Below are 14,092 nucleotides of genomic sequence, written 5' to 3' on the forward strand. Positions count from 1 at the left end.
ACATCCACAGAGAGGGCGCACCGCATATTCAGCAAAGGCATCGGGTCTGAGCGGCCCCTAACCCTGATCTTTAATCTGCTGGATTACACTGACCACCAGGCTATGCTGCAAGGGGCAAGGGCCGTTTTCACCATAATGCACAAACACCAACATCTGCAGTTCTTTCTGGATTACAGTGCAGAGACCACAAAGAAGAGAACTGCATTCACTCCGGTAAAGAAGAAGATGACGGCGCTTGGTCTACAGACATGTCTGTAGTATCTTGCACTCCTTAAACTAACGCATGGAGGCAACAGGATTATCTTCAACTCACTCAGGGAGGCAGAGGATTTCCTCTGATCAACTTGAGGCAAATGGTACTTCGAACCCAGGCCGCAGTGCCAATCCAGGCTTGGATCGCGGAGAAGACAAAGTCGCACAGGAGATGGACATCTCTTCACCCCGCGATAGAGCGGTAGCCACTGTGTTGCGGCTGACTAGCTTGCTATCTAGCTAGGTCCTTGAATTGTTTGTCTATTTTTAGTAGACATAAACTAACCTGAGCTACAGCTCTGTGCTTCACAAAACCGAGTTTACGAATTAACTGGCGTGGCGAGTAGTTTTGTTGTGAGGACTTTACTGAACCGAACTGAAAGAATACATATTTAAATGTTTTTAAATAAAGGCAAGCAACTTGTCTGTTACTGTTACTAGTAGGGGGAGTAGTTGGCTGGCTGGCTAGCTAGCGAAACTATCAAGAGACACAACAATAGTTCAGGAGGAAGACAGCGATGACATGTATGGGTGATTACAACCCAGTCTCCGATTGGATAATTAATGTAGCTATTGGATGGAAATATGTATCCTCTGTTGTCTTTAATGTCACTGCATGTACCATGCGCTTTCAAAGTAAATGCTGTCTTTATTGTTGGTCTTGGTTGATAGAAAACTCCAGATCTCAGCGACTCTTTTCTACGGTTCCATTATGGTCATCTCATTGGGGGGGAGATTTTAATGCAATGATTAACCCAGCGTCAGATAAATTCTCAAGTAGTCAGGATTCTCTTCCTGCGTCTTCCCTTGTGCTGAGAACATTTATTGCAGAACTGAATTTAATAGACATATGGCACTCTGCTCTACATAAATATAGTTAATTCTAGAATATGATCTTTGTCATACCTTCACTAATCGAAAATATATCAACATTGGAGATGTTGCCCATTTTGATATCTGATCACTCTCCTGTGATGTGCACAATAACCCATTTTAATACATATTCCTCGAGCTCGTAGATGGTGTTTCAATGATTCTTTGTTGTTGAATCCAGGATTGACAATGTAGATCATTCAACAGCTGGGAGAATTGTCCGTCATCAATAGGGAGCAGTGTGAGAGTCCTCAGACATTATGGAAAGCAGCTACATGTTTTATCAGAGGCAATTGTATAGTATTTTCCTCTACATTAAACTCAGAAATAAGCGCTACACAGAGATTGAGGCTGAGGTTGACTCGTTGGAGAGAGAGCAGACGGATGCATTCTCAGAGGAGAGGTCAAATAATAAACTCTTAGCATTGAGAGGGGAATTCAATGCACTCTCATTGCACAAAGCTGAATTTTGTATGCACTGAACTAAACAGAAATATTTTCATGGGGACAGACCTAGTAGATTGCTTGCTCTGTGGCAGAAGCAGAATGAGTCTAAGACATCAATTAATGCTATACGCTTAAGTGATGGGCAAGTAGTCACAGATCCTGAAGAAATAAATTCCATTTTTAAATATTTGTTATAGTGCCCTTTACTCATCAGAAGCTACACTTGATATGCAAAGGAGCAAGTTATTTATGCAGAATTTGGCTTTAACTAAATGGGATTTATTAGACAAAGCTGCTGGAACAACCCGTAACCTTAGAAGAGCTGGGGATGAGGTCAGGGCTATACAAAAAGGGAAATCTCCCTTGCTCGATGGAACTATATCTGGTTCTATGGGATAAAGTTGATCACTGATTTTGGACTCCATAAATTATGCTATTGAGACTGGGTCACTCCATAGGGACCAGAACATTGCATGAATTACTCTGTTACTGAAGAAGGGAAAAGACCCGCTTTGAATGTTCTTGTTACCGACCAGTCTCCCTGATTTGTGGGGATGCAAAGTTAAATGCAAAAGTATTGGCCATGTGTATTGATCTCTTGGTGTGTAAGTTAATACACCATGCCCAAACTGGCTTTGTTAAAAGGGAGATTGGCTGCAGATAATGTACGCAGGTTACTGCATGTTATTGACATTGCTGACAATTTACGTCACGACTCCTCTGTTTTGTCACTTGATGTTGAAAAGGCATTCAAGCGGTTAGAATGGGGATATGTATGGACTGTTTTGGAGCAGTTTGAGTTCAATCATAATTTCATCTCTATGATAAAAACATAATATAACAGCACCACTGCTTCAGTGACAACTGGTACCTGTCAATCGTCTCCATTTCCATTACAACGCGGATCTGAACGAGATTGTCCTATGTCCCCACTGCTTTTTGCTCTGTCACTAGAGCCCTTTGCACAGGCTGTCAGAGAAAGTATGACTATATCTCCAATTGCAATTCATGGGTCTACAAACTTTATCTCACGTCATGCAGATGACATCATTCTGTTCCTCTCCAATGTTGGGTCCTCTCTCTCTCATGTACTGGAGTTGTTTGATGAGTTTAAAGAGCTGGCTGGATACAAGATGAACTGGACCAAATCTGTGTTCCTCTAAATGAAGCAGCTATGCTAGGTTACCCTCTTTTGAACCAATAAGCACCAGCTTTACTTATTTGGAGAAAATTGTTAGAGATAACTTCTATGGCCTTTTGCAAAAAATGAACATGGATTTGCAGAGGTGGTCTAATCTAACTATTGTTACAGGGCAGAGTTACCCCAGTGAAAATGAATATCTTGCCCAGGGTTAACTTTTTATTCTTTATGATCCCTTTATCGTCACCTCCAACGTTTATCTCTAACTTCATATGAAGTGGAAAAGGGGCTAGGATCAAACTCCCTACTTTGCAGCATGCTAAATGCACAGGAGGTTCTCAATTTATATCATTGGGCTTTTCAAATAAGAGCATTACAAGTGTGAATGGACCGTTAATCACTTGTACCTTGGAGAGCTATTGAATCTGATCTGGTTAAACCGCATCGACTAAAACAGTTTGTATTTGCTGGGGTCGGTAGAAAACATCTTCGTCTTAGCTTTGGTAGCACAGTTCTGAACTCCTTGAATATATGGAAGAGGGTGAAAAGGTTCATAGGTCATCAGGTCATCTCCAATATGGAACAATTTCAAATAATTGACATGTGGACATCCTTTCACACAGGCCTCTCGGTCTTCAAAGGGTGTTAATGTTTTGAATGATCACATTTATTTCAAATCAAAAGTATTTATAAAGCCCTTGTTGTATCAGCAGATGTCACAAAGAGCTTATACAGAAACCCAGCCTAAAACCCCAAACAGCAAGCAATGCAGATGTAGAAACAGATGTATTTATATTGAGATTGGCTTTGCACAGATTTCAGGATATTAAAGACAACTATTCCCTGCCAGGATCCTCATACTACCTGCATCTGCAGTTAAGGTCAGCTATGAAGGCTTATGGTGTACCCTGGAATTTGCCCTTGCCACCCAATGGCAGGCTGGATAGGTCCAGATAGGAGTTTTAGAGGGCTAGTAGCAGAGATATATGACACACTTACAGGGAAGACTTATAAGATATTACCCATGGAGGTGGTATGGGAGACAGAGTTGGAGAGGATGGGATTAACCTCTGATTGGGATAGGATATGGTCAAATCTGAGTGAGGGATCTAAGAATATTAGCCAGCTCATTCACTTCAAATTAATTTACAGAAAATATGCAACTCCATATAAACTTTTCCTGATGAAAATAATAAATCCAAACTGCATACACTGTACAACCAATGTTGTAGGTACTGTTCCGGGATTGTCCAGTTATACACACATTTTGGAGTGACATATGCTCAGTGCTGTCAAGATTGATGATGGTAAGCCTTATCTCAAATCCTCGCCTGTGCCTGCTGAATGATGATTCATCTTTATCTTTGACACTTATTCCACATCCAATTCTACTAGCTGGATTTACAGCAGCAAAGACAACTATTGTGCAGTGACGGTGGAATTCGGGGCTGGCTCTGGAAATTGACTATATGTTTTCCAGAATATTGTTAATTTGGAATGCACAACAGCAAAACAATAGGGCGATGCCGTCCACAGTGCAGGCATGGGCAGGGATATCCTCCGCCCTAAGAGCCCAACTGGTTGGCGGACTTACCTCTCTTTTCTTCCCCTTTTTTGTTTCTTTTTGACTATCTCTACTATTTGAGAAGTTTGCTACGGGCTGTTGGTGGGAGATGGGTGGGAGGCTTAGCCAAACTTGTACATTCAATTCTATTTTTCTTCTGTTATTTTTCATGGGCTGGAGTTGCATGCACAGTATAACTCCAAGTATTTTTTTCATCAAGGCCAAGGTAGGAGTATTGTATTCATTATTATGTTATCCTCAAATTGGCTTAGTGTTTATTCTTTGAGGTGGGGAAAACATCATGCATTAGAAGATGCTGTCAGCAGACTAGTCCCCAATGTTTTGGAATGCTTCTATTTAGGGCCTGGTTTTAATGCTCGCGCAGGGGGTTTCTCTCCACACTCTTCCTACCCTACGGTGATGGGTACTCCATGTATAACATTGTTTGGGCCTCCCACACAATGGCGCAGCAGTCTAAGGCACTGTATCGCAGTGCTAGAGGCGCCACTACAGAGCTGGGTTCTGTCCCAGGCTGTGTCGTAGCCAGCCCGTGACCGTGACCCAGCGTCGTTCGGGTTAGGGGAGGGTTTGGTCGGCCGGCATGTCCTTGTTCCATCGGGCTCTAGCGACTCCTTGTGGCGGGCCAGGCGCATGCACGCTGACTCGTGTCGCCAGTTGTACAGTGTTTCCTCTGACATAACGGTGTGGCTGGCTTCCGGGTTAAGCGAGCAGTGTGTCAAGAAGCATTCCGGCTTGACAGGGTCGTGTTTCGGAGGATGCATGGCAATCGACCTTCGCCTCTCCCGAGTCCGTTGAGTTGCAGCGATGGGAGTTGCAGCGAGTTGCAGCGATGGGACAAGACTGTAACTACCAATTGAATATCACAAAATTGGGGAGAAAAAGGAGTAAAAAAAACCATTGTGTGTTTGGGTTCGCCCGTGTGTTATGTCTGTTCTGTTCTGTCAATGTAATTTCATTTTTGTAGAAATTATTATTTGTTGTTGTTGTGTGACCTCAAACTAATTACACAAAAAAAGTAAGAACATTGAGGGAATTTTCTGTTCACCCTAATACAAATATTGTATGCAGTGTGAATTACGGTTGAGATATGAGCTCCCCTAAATGCAACAAAAGTCAAAGTTTCAGGGGGCTCGAATTGAACCATTCACCTATTTGTTTAAAATGCAATGTTGGACTGATAAGGTGGTAAATGTGACAATAAAAGCTTCAACAATTGAAGTCAGTATTTTGATAGGTCAAGGCAGAGTGCACTATTAACAATACTTACTGGAATTGCTGCTCCCGGCGTTGTTTTCTGTGTCATTCCTCATCACTCCAAAAGCAGGGAAATTCATGGTGGTCTTTGTGGAGCTGGAGTTTGGTACTTTACCACAAAGTAGGATGTTCAGACTGCCAAATGCGTCTGCTCTGAAATCCAGCATATCAGCGGCCTTTAACAACATTGAGTTCTGCAACTTCTTTATCTGTATTGGTGGGGGTGTCATTGGAGGAAGATGCACAAGTACATTTCAGAACATGACAGTATAGTACTTAATTTATTGACTTCAAGACAACAAGTTGATATGATACAACTCAATATCATGCAATTTCTCAATAGACTTGTCTTCAAATTTCCGTTATTGTTATTGATTACAATGAGTCATACAAGCCCAGGTCACTGGGCGACACAGGTGTTCTCAACAGAAACTAATACTGAATGTTATTGGATTTCCATGTAGGCCCACTGTCCTTTCAGATGGTAAATAACTACCACACCAACCTCATCAATCACGGGTAAGGCATCCTCTGTAGTTTTTCTCACTAATCCAAAGGTCTCGGACGGAGTCAAATCCAAAGCTGAAGGTAGCTAAATGAGGGAATAAGAAGTTGATTTAGCAAACATTGTTGATTTATATTCAATATATAATGTGTATTTGTTTGTAACAGGCTCAGTGTTTTAAAGGTTAAATGATGTATTTTACAACTTAATGTTAGATGGTTCCTCAATCTGAATTGCACTGTTGCCCTTATCACTGCCACTGATTTTTAACTAGCGTTGGTTAAAGTTCGCTCATGTTCGTAGCGGCTATTTAAAAAATAAAAAAACATAGATTACAGTTTATTCTAGCCCATAGACTACTTTCACGGTGAGAAACCTGATGATGATGATGTTGTAAAATACTGTACTTCCCCTTCAGGCTAACACCTCAGATGTTACCTCAAACACCTCAGGTGGTTGCAACAAAACTGTCCGACAGAGAGTAGTTCTGCATTTCCTTTTTCAGGTGCATGTCTTCAGTTTAAAATAATTATTGCTTGAGGATATACAGCACCATATAAAGTCCCGTTACTGTAACAATGGAAAAACAGCCTAGATACAGCATTTTTCCAACAGTGCCCTCCGTCAAAAGCATTGGGTACATGAGGCCTGTGGTAAGTTTTAGTCTAAGCAATGTCAAAACCAATACCTTCCCCAACAATGTTTATTGTGGATGTATTTTTATAAAATGGCAGGAATATGATTCATAGCCATACCACATATCTAATGTTTAGAACACAATGGCCCAAGGCAGCCCAGCCACTGCACGTGTCCTTTGAAACGCTATCATTTCCATGTGTCAGGAGTATGCTAACATGAGTCCCCATTGACCTTCACTGAGAAAAACAATATAGCTCAAATCCACAGAGAGAGAGTGCTAAAGAGAGAAAATGAATCCTAAATCTCCCAGTTGTATTTATGAAAAGTATAAGCCAGAGAGCATTTACAAATTCAAGGAGGTGTCACTCGAATCTCCGTTTATCCTGCAGCCCTTATTGAGTTCTCAGTACATTCATTTTGATTCAATTTTACCGTCGGCAGCAATACACAAGGAAGCCGAGACGTGCTGATTGGAAAAGCATGGGCATCTCACTTAGGAAATTTGGGATGAAACAGCTTGAAATCACAGCTAAGTAGTCAATGAGCAGAAAGAGAGGTCTTGGGCTGTATCGTATTAATGGGTTGATAAGTAGACCCATGGCACAAGGCAATCTCTCAGAGCCATTCGGTAAACTCTATGACGTTTCGCTCTTTATTCTCCGCATGATCTGTCATTTCTCAGCTGTGTTTCCAAGGGAGGCTAGAGCATGGAATGGTGTTACAAAAATAGAACATTCATTTCATTGTGGACTCAGAAACCACAAAGGTTACCAAGACAGTGACCTTACTAGATGTAATGGGAACTGTAATGGATACTGTAACTTCAGAAGGAATGGCCCCAAAAGAACCTCCTCAGATTTTTGTTGTTTCAGAGTTCATAACATCCAAGCACCCTACTTTGTCACTGAAAATGAGTCTGGGACAAAAACTAATGTTACTTTGACCTTAGGTAATAGCTCTGTAATTTACTGTATTTTCACAACACAGTATGACTGGTTACTACAATACATTTACCATGTGATGGGGGCGATATCTTAAGATGTTTCAGAATGTGTAGTTGATTCTGTTGATGCTATTGACGTCATACAGTGCATTCGGAAAGTATTTAGACCCCTTGACGTTTTACACATTTTGATAAGTGGACAGCCTTAAAAAAAAAACTCAATCTACAAACAGTGCCACATTGTGACAAAGCAAAAACTGTTTTTTAGAAATTTTAGTAAATTTATGACAAAAAATAAACTGAAATATCACATTTACATAAGTATTCAGACCCTTTACTCAGTACTTTGTTGAAGCACCTTTGGCAGTGATTACAGCCTCGAGTCTTCTTGGGTATGATGCTACAAGCTTGGCACACCTGTATTTGGGGAGTTTGTCCCATTCTTCTCTGCAGATCCTCTCAAGCTCTGTCAGGTTGGATGGGGAGCGTCGCTGCACAGCTATTTTCAGGTCTCACCAGAGATCAATTGGGTTCAAGGTCAGGCTCTGGCAGGGCCACTCAAGGACATTCAGAGACTTGTCCCGAAGCCACTCCTGCGTTGTCTTGGCTGTGTGCTTAGGGTCGTTCTCCTGTTGGAAGGGGAACCTTCGCCTCAGTCTGAACACTCTGGAGCAGGTTTTATCAAGGGTCTTTCTGTACTTTGCTCCGTTCATCTTTCCCTCGATCCTGACTAGTCTCCCAGTCCCTGCCATTGTAAAACATCCCAACAGCATGATGCTGGCACCATCATCATGGAGAGTCTTCATACCCAGGAAGACTCGAGGCCGTAATCGCAAAATTTTTGCTTTGTCTTTATGGAATATTATGTGTTGATTGGTGAGGAAAATAAACAATTTAATCAATTTTAGAATAAGGTTTTAATGTAACAAAATATGTAAAAAGTCAAGGGATTTGAATACTTTCCGAATGCACTTTATATTGCACTGGTTCTACCAGCCATCAGTATTATCAGGACTTTGTGTTCTTATGTAGTCCTGTGTGTCTGTATTGTCCCTGTAGCTATGTGCCCAATGCTGGTGACAAATCCAGTTTCCCCACTGGGGATAAATTACTTTTATTCAATTAAATTATTCTATGTTTAAAACACACTACCAACCACATTGATTTCCCAAAAATATCCACGTTGCAAAAGTATTATTTCTAAGCTACTGTAATGGGCACCTGGACCCTTGTAAGACAAGAAGATAGCACCGGTTACTTTCTGTACAATGCTCCCTATAACCTCACTATATTGTGCTCTGTGTTCCCTTAAAAAATATATATTAAGTCTCAACACAACTAAATCACCCACTACCGCTCAATGCTGTCTCGATAAACCCAGACTACATTTTTTTTATTTCTAAAGTCCCTTTCTTTATGTATTTGTTATCACCACTTTTCTTCAACCCCAAGCTCTCAGTGTGTGAAAGGGTATTTTTTCCCCCCTCCATTTTGCTCAGGGGGGCCAGATGACTTTTTTTTGCCATATCTTGTCTGGCATTTTCTTCGATGACTGAAAATGCCTCCAAGCTTAAGTTGTTCAAATGGCTTTTTTTCCCCTCCATGAACTTCTTGCCTCATCACTTATTCATTGCTTTTGCTGTCCCATACATTTTCTCTCAAAGATAAACTGGGAAGGGAAGTGCACTCTTTTGTCGCCTCTACAGGAAGTAAGGTTTCAATGAAATCCAGAAAATATCAATGCTAAATAAATCTAATTGTTTCTACTTTACAACGGTTAGTGGAGACCAAGAGAGGAGGAGCATAGAGAACAAACTTCAATTAAAGAGGTTGTACAGACATTTTGCCTCTGGTGCTCTTAAGCCAAAAGGGGTCCTGTAAATGGACAGATATAGTCCAGAGATGACCTAATTTGACTCAAAGGTATATAACTCCCCACGCCCATGAGCAAAAGCATATTGTTAGCCAAAAACAAAGGGTTGTGTGGTTTCTTGCGTTAAGTGACTGAACATCCATAAAGCATCTTTAATGAAGCGCAAAGCTCAGCTTCTCAGGCTTCGGAAAAATATCTCTCCCCTTGGGTTTTAATCAAACATACTTTGCCCCAACAGCCATCCAGACCGTTATATCATCATGCCAACATAATATATATACGTTTCTAATTTTGTCTGAAAGTCGTTGTCATTGCAAGTTAAAGCGTAACGTTAGATAGCTAGCTAACTTTAGCTGGCTGGCTTGCTAGAACATTACGTGTATAATCTGTGTAGTAATAACCTCAGAAAGTAAATTGCATTGCTAGTTATAGCCTAATGTTAGCTAGTTAACTAACATTGAACCTAGTTGGCTAGCTTTAGCTAGCTATGACAATCTGTTTGTATTGCTAGTACTCTATAGATTGGGATTATGGTTCATTGTTTAGCTAGCTACATGTCTAAACAAAAGACTCCAAGTTAAAGCGTACTGTTAGCTAGCTAATGTTAGCTGGCTGGCTTATTAGCTAGTATTCTTGAGACACTAACATATTTCAAAAGTGCGATAAACAAAGCAGGTTAAAATGGTGAGTGCCTTTGACAGTTTTGACCTCAGGACACTCTGTTTGGTGCAAGATTGAAAAAGTGAACTCATGCATTGGAGTCAATGAGGTACAAGACACAAGATTCAGTAAGGAAAGTACTCCGGAGAGTGTAATCTAGAATATAAACCCAAATGGTTGCCAACTCCACACACTCATGGCAAAATCTATAGATGTATAGTGCTGTCAGGTCCATCATTATTGGCACCATTGGAAAAAAAGAGTGAAATAAATAATACACATACTGAGTTATAAAGTATGCACATTATTTATTTTACTACTATATTATTTAAAACGAATACAATTAAAACCAAATAGATTTTGTTAAACAAGTAATATTTCTTTCTCTCAAAAAGATAGGGATCAAAATTATTGGCAACAATCTTTTCAATACCTGTCAATATCTCACCTTACAAGGATAATGGCACTAAGCATTTTTCTAAAATGTTTTATGAGATTGAAGAACACGTTGGGATCTTAGACCATTCTTAGACCATTCCTTCATATATAATCTTTCCAGATCCTTGATATCCTTCATCTGCGCTTATGGGATGCCCTCTTCCATTGAAAACTATTAGGTTCAAGTCTAGAGACCGATATGGCCATTGCAAAATGTTGTTCTCTGTGGATTTTGATGTGCTTGGGGTTATTGTCTTGCTATAATATCCACTTGTAGCCAAGTTTCAGTCTCCTGGCAGAGGCAACCAGGATTTAGGTTAAAATGTCCTGGTACTGGGCAAAATACTGGCCACAGGATCAGCGGAAGCAAAATAACCAAATAACATTAAAGATCCACCACCATATTTTACAGTATGTATGGGGTTCTTTTCTGCATTTGATTCCTCTTTTCGATGCCAAACCCACCACTGGTGTTCATGTCATCTGACCATATGGTACTAATCCCCCATACCGTTTAGCAAACTCTAGGCGTTTACATTTGTTGGATGACATAAAAAAGAGCTATTTTGCAGTAGCTAACATAGATTTCAAACAATTAAGAGCCATAGATCGAAAAGGTCCATTAAGAAGCAAGTAAAATACATAAATACATCTTTATGTCACAATGAAGTAAACAGTACAATCAGGTTACATTTACATAATTGAGTGGTAGACCTAATTCGATTTGACTTACATTGGTGAGCATCTTCCTTGTATCCAGGTTTTGTAGGAAAACTTCTCTGGTTTGTCTCAACTGCTGTGCTGTGAGGGAGCAGCTGACTTTCTGAAAGGCCTCCTTGTCAAAGGCGCTGGTGAATTCCACGTATCTATCAAGAGCTGTTCCATTGCAAAGGGTGATCCTCAGATCGTCTTGCCTTGAAATGCCCATCATCTGGTGAAAGGAGGAGCGTCAGAAGAGGTAGAAGTAAAATAGAAACCCATCTGATTCAGTTTTCTACCTGGAGTTTTATTTGTGTACTTTAAACACACAAGCACCCTTGTCACTGAGGACCGTATAGCCTGGCACAAATAAGGATCCTCCTCCTCCTCGGCTGACATCAGTTGGAACATGGCAAGGTATCGATGTGGATCTTCTGAAGGGGCCACTCACAGATCACACTTATCGCTACAACAGCTGCATTTCACCCGAACACAAACGTGCCAGGTAGAGCAGTGTTTCTCAATCAATTCCTGGGTACCCCCAATGTGTGACATTTGTGATTTAGCTCAGCGCTATTACATCCAATTTCATTATTCAAGAGCTTGGGGATTGGTTGATTAGTTGAACCAAGTGTGTTAATGCTGGGCTATAACAAAGATGTGCACCCCTAAGAATCGATTGAGAAACATTGACTTCTTACTGTAAACTCTCTGCAAAGTCATACAGTATGTCTCTCCTGAATCGATTAGAACAGTCAAGAAATGATGTCCTTGCAATGCATTATTTTCAATCATATGGGTAGGGAGGTAGCCTAAAGGTTGGAGAGGCAGACCTGAAGCCAGAAGGTTGTGTCTTATGTGGGAGAGGGGGTTTACAGAAGAGCAGAAGATTCATGTTGTGTTTGTTAAAGATGCACTATGCAGAAATCCCTCTGGCATTTCCTGGTTGCTAAAATTCTAATAGTTCACCTAATTTCAGTTTATTGTACCATCTAAACAGTTGTAAAATATATTTTCCATAACCACAAATATTGTATTTTCTGTTGTTTGAAGACGGTGTACATAACCGAAAGCAAAAGACACAAAAACAAACCTTAAGAACAGGAAGCATAGAAATAGTGCACATAGAACATCTATGGTTTCTTAGACTTGCTTTCAATGAGAATGACAGATCTATAATGCATATTTCTATGTGCATGTGTTCAGGTCACCCAAAACGTTACATCTTGTTGTTTCCAGACCACTGCAGTACAATGCTGTGAAAAAAATTATGCTGACTCACCTCATTCAGGCGAATATTTGAGGTAATCAGACTGTCGGCTACCGTCGATGGCATGGACAAGTTTTCCCTCAGATATGTGGTGAACATTTCATTGTCATTCAGGATACTTCTCAGAGGAATGGGCTGACCTTAAACATGAAGAGCGAGAACAAGTAGTGTGCTTTCACTCGGGCAGAATTAGAATGGATCTGGGAAGAAAACTATTTTTGAGGGAGCTGTATCAGTTTGTTTTGATAGACGGCATGCAAAACAGTATACTCCATAGGGGTGGCGAACATCAAAGATGGGTTTGGAAAATGTGATGTTTCTTACTCATTTGATATTGACAGCATCCAACTGATATATTTAAGTGTAGCATTTCCCAAACAGCTTTGCTTTGTATTTTTTGTTTAACATCACTTTGGGAGGCATTTGGTCGTAATCAGAGTTGAAATTGTATTGTATTCCACAGGTGAATGTTGCAATAAAATGTGGATAAGAGCGAGGGAGGGTCGACAGTGGAATTGTTTTAGTGGGAGCTGGCACATCGTTGCTAAACATGCATCAGTCAGTTAAGCAGTCATTTTGTACTGATTAGATGCCCACTGATAGTCTTGGTCGAAATGACAACATCAAAACCAATCGACTGTTTAATGTAATCCTCCCCGCTTAGACTGGTGAGAATGTCTGGGTGCAGATCACAAGCCAAAGACAGCCCATTACTACTTCACTCCACAATGTTTATCTCTTAGGCTACATGGTTCATTGAGTATTCTCAAGAAATCTGCTTTTGAAACAAACTCATGAGTAGCAATATTGGAGAATATGCAGAGAACATTTTGACATAAGCCACATACATGGCATTGTAATATGGTAGAAAATAAATGATAGTATGTACCTATGACGTTTCATTCATGCTTATAGGAATTCAAGGTAGAGATACTTATCCTGTCATTATACTCTTACTGAAACTGCTACTACCTCTGTCATGATCATTTTCAACACCATCAATAAGGTAGGACAACATGACACTTGTACAGGTCGAAACAAAAACATCCTCTGGGCTCTGTCTGAACTTGGTTACCGGGCGAGATTGGAGTCCCCACCCCAACACTTTTAAACATCTCCGGTGTGAAGCACAACACAATCACCTTTGCCATTTATATCCCTTTGATATCCCTCTGCCTCTCCCTTGTGTAATATGACCTTTCGCCATGTCGCCTCAGACAGCATATCCCATTAATTAAGCCGTGCCTTAGATCTCTGATGGATTTAATCTTGTATATTACAAGCCTGTGACCCCAAAATGCAAATACGGTTTTGGGTGCGATGTTTGTGTGAGCCTCAACAATGGCTGGGCCCACTTTTGCCTATTTGCAAATTAGGTGCCTTGTGAAAATCTGAATATCATCAGGCTAAATGAGCCTAATGCAAAGTAGCAACTTATGAAGATAAACGATCTGCCACTCCACACGGCAAATTAGATCATAAATAATCAGTTGTCATTGTTTTTCGAGTGATC

General features: G+C 40.6%; 1 pseudogene; it reads right to left on the reverse strand.

Moving 5' to 3' along the window:
• Positions 1-14,092, reverse strand: part of LOC111960328 (phospholipid-transporting ATPase ABCA1-like) — a 232,665-nt pseudogene that overhangs the window by 191,549 nt on the left and 27,024 nt on the right.

This window comes from Salvelinus sp. IW2-2015, linkage group LG37 (genome assembly GCF_002910315.2).
Source record: "Salvelinus sp. IW2-2015 linkage group LG37, ASM291031v2, whole genome shotgun sequence".
Taxonomy (NCBI): Eukaryota; Metazoa; Chordata; class Actinopteri; order Salmoniformes; family Salmonidae; genus Salvelinus; species Salvelinus sp. IW2-2015.